This window comes from Hypanus sabinus, chromosome X2 (genome assembly GCF_030144855.1).
Source record: "Hypanus sabinus isolate sHypSab1 chromosome X2, sHypSab1.hap1, whole genome shotgun sequence".
NCBI lineage: Eukaryota > Metazoa > Chordata > Chondrichthyes > Myliobatiformes > Dasyatidae > Hypanus > Hypanus sabinus.
In genome coordinates, this window is record NC_082739.1 from 27,466,273 (window position 1) to 27,469,768 (window position 3,496).

The window sequence follows — 3,496 nt, forward strand, 5'->3', positions numbered from 1 at the left end:
TGACCTCAGGCTCTACGTCTTGGTGACTTCCTGTGACCCTCTGCGGATCTATTTCTACGATGAGGGCTGATCGACTTTGCCACTACAAAGTGTTCTGAACCCACTGAAAAGAATTTAGTAAGTGTCACATTGACTTATCTTTAGGAGATACAGTTAATTCTGTGAAAGTACTTTTATAAGAGGTTAGTTCTTACCTAACTCACTGTTGTATGGAAGTAATAGACTCGGGTGGGATCTTGCTGTTACGTTCCCAACCCCAGCCAATAGCGGTATTGTATTTATCAGTACAAGACCATTAGAGATAGGAGCAGAATGGGCCATTCAGCCCATCGAGTCTGCCACCATTTCATCATGGCTGATCTATTTTCCCTCTCAAACCCAATCTCCTGCCTTCTCCCTGTAACCTTTCACGCTCTGAGTGATCAACAATCTGTCAACCTCTGCCTTCAATATACCCAATGACCCGGACTCCACAGCCCTCCACCTGCACAATTAATTCCACAGATTCACCACCCTCTGGATAAAGAAATTCTCCTCATTTCCATCCTTTCTTTTCTTTTTCAATATTTTTATTGATTTCTTACAAAAAAGAATACAGAGTACAGGAGGATATATATTATATATCAATTACAATATATTTGAATCACACTTATTGTTTTGTTACCCCATATTCATGTAAATTAAATTGAATCGTAATATTGAAAAGTCATAATTTTATTATACAAAAGAAATCTGAACCCACTACCAAGAAAAGCTCTTTGGTAATGAAAGAAAATAGGAAATTCCTTACCGTCTAGTAAAACATATTATTAGCCAACATCTGTACTTGACAACAAATCAAAGATTTTGAAAATAATTCAGAAAAGCTCCCCACAATGTTAGAAAGTCTTGTCTTGATTCAGAAATTGAACAACAAACCTCTAAATTTAAGCATGACATAACATTGCTTAGACATTGAGCATAAGTAGGCTGAGCAACATCCTTCCACCTAAGCAACAATGCCCAACATGACTAAACATAAGCTGTCTCGTTTTTATTCGGAGATATTTCCCTATTGTGATAGATGTAACAATGGAGAGGCTTCATTAATTCATATGTTCTGGACATGCCCGAGTCTTAAAGAATATTGGAAGGATTTCAAACTTTTTCTGTACTTTCTAAAGTAAAGTTTAAACCAAACCCTTTGACTGCCTTATTCGGTATTGTTGGAGGAAAAGATATTATCTTGGAGACACCTGATTTGCACATCTTGGCTTTTATTTCTCTTAGAGCTAGGAAGGCATTGTTGCTCCTCATCTCCATTCTAAATGAATGTCCTCCTATTCTGAGGCTGTGCCCTCTGGTGCCGGAGTCCCCCACCATAGGAAACATCCTCTTGGAGCGCTTGTTCCTGGGTTTGGTGTGCGCTCGCTCCCCACTCTGCAAACTTGCGGGGAGGGAAAGCCGGCCAGCGACATGGAGTGGAGTGGAGTGGTTGTTGCAGAGTAAAGGAGCGTGTTAGCGGCCGTTTGCGCTTCTCTTCCCTTCCGCTGTGTTCCGGGTCGGCGAGTGGCTGATCGTGTGACAATGCCTTGCGAGCTGAGTAAAATGTTTGCATGCCTCCCTCAAGTGGAAAGAGGTGTTTCAAAAGTTCTTGGAAGTGATCCTAAAGGAATCAACTTTCTTTACACCAATAAGAAAAGTGTCATCGTAAGGAACATTGAGAATCCAGGAATTGCAGATATATTTACTGAACATGCTCATCAAGTTCAAGTTGCCCAGTATTCACCCAGTTGATATTACATTGCTTCAGGAGATTTTTCTGGAAAAATTAAAATTTGGGATACTACCCAGAAGGAACATTTGGTCAAATATGAATACCAACCATTCTGTGGCACAATCAAAGATATATGTTGGTCTTCAGATAATCAATGGGTTGGAGTTGCTGGAGAAGGCAAGGAGAAGAATGCTGTAGTCTTACAATGGGAATCAGGAACTTCATCTGGGAACGTGACAGGACATAGCAAAGTCATAAACAGCATCTCTCTTAAACCAAGTCACCCATTCCATGCTGTGACTGGTAGTGATGATTATTGCTGTGTGTTCTATGAAGCATATGCTGTGAAGTTCAAGTTTACAATCAATAGCCACTCAAAGTTCGTTAACTGTGTGCAATACTCTCCTAAGGGAAAATTGCTTGCTTCAGCTGGTGCGGATGGGAAGATTTTTCTCTATGATGGGAAAGATGCAACTCAGTTAAGTTCTCTTGGACACGATGAGGCCCACAGTGGAGGTATATATGAGGTATATATGCTATTAGTTGGAGTGATGATGAAAAATATCTCCTTTCTGCCTCTGGTGATAAGACTGTTAAACTGCAGTGACAACATTTAACATGGGATCTGATATACTGGACCAACAATTAGGTTGCATGTGGCACCCAAAATATCTGCTGAGTATTTCACTTTCTGGATATATCAACTATCTGGATACAGCAAATCCCAACAAACCTCTCTGTGTTATCAAGGGACACTTGCAAGTCAATTCAGCAAAGTACACGTATATTCTACACCTATATTCTATTGAAGGAAACACATTGCAGAGAAATGAATAAGTTTTGGAGCTTGATAGCAGAGCACTTGTTATTTATCTATCTTATTCACGTGATGGTGCAACCCTTGCTGTCTGTTTGGAAATAAAGTAACAACATTCATGGTTGGAGATGATTATAAGCAAGCAGATGAATTCTATGGCCATCATGCTAAAATTATCTGTATCGGATGGTCTCCAGACAATGAGCACTTTGCAACTGGTGGAATGGATGGATTGGTCTTTGTTTGGAATCTGGAGGATTCAACTAGAAAAATCAAAATCCCAGATTCTGATCAATTGTATCATGTTGCCTGTGTTGCTTGGATAGATGAACATACTTTGGTGACAACATCCCATGATGCCTCTGTAAAGCAGTGGACCATCACCTACAACTGAACAAGCTGGTGTATTTTGGGAGGGTGCCTAGAATTTCAAGGACTAGGGTTGCTGCTGTAGAAACTTAGTATGGAGCAAAATATTTCTTTGCCCAGTGGGCCCACATCACAATCTCAATTCTAATATACTATGTTTGGAAAGCTTTAGCAGAAATAAATTTGCACGCATAAAGCACTTGTTAACATAATCTCTGGAGTTTAGTCTTGTATGTTCAATATTCCAGAGGCAACAGCCTTATTTTTATTCCTATCACCCCTACTTGCAGCTTTTTTTTTGTTGAAGACCAGATCCATGACGTATTGAATTAAATTGGCAGTGTCAAACTACAATTGAAGAATATTTCTGTTTAGTGGCAAGATAATGTGTGATTGGAATTGATGCAAGTGCAGCTACTGTATATTGTATGTTATTTCTTTTGCCTTTGAAATCTGTACTGCTCATTTATTGCCTCAACTGTTCTCCAGATCAGAAAAATACCTAATAAACTTTTTAATGCTTTAAGAATTCAAAAAAAAAGGAAACATCCTCT

The 3,496-nt window shown here is 39.4% G+C and overlaps 1 pseudogene; it reads left to right on the plus strand.

The window, feature by feature from the left end:
• The first annotated feature begins 1,566 nt into the window (after positions 1-1,566).
• Positions 1,567-3,226, plus strand: LOC132385307 (WD repeat-containing protein 1-A-like; annotated as a pseudogene).
• The last annotated feature ends 270 nt before the right edge of the window (positions 3,227-3,496 follow it).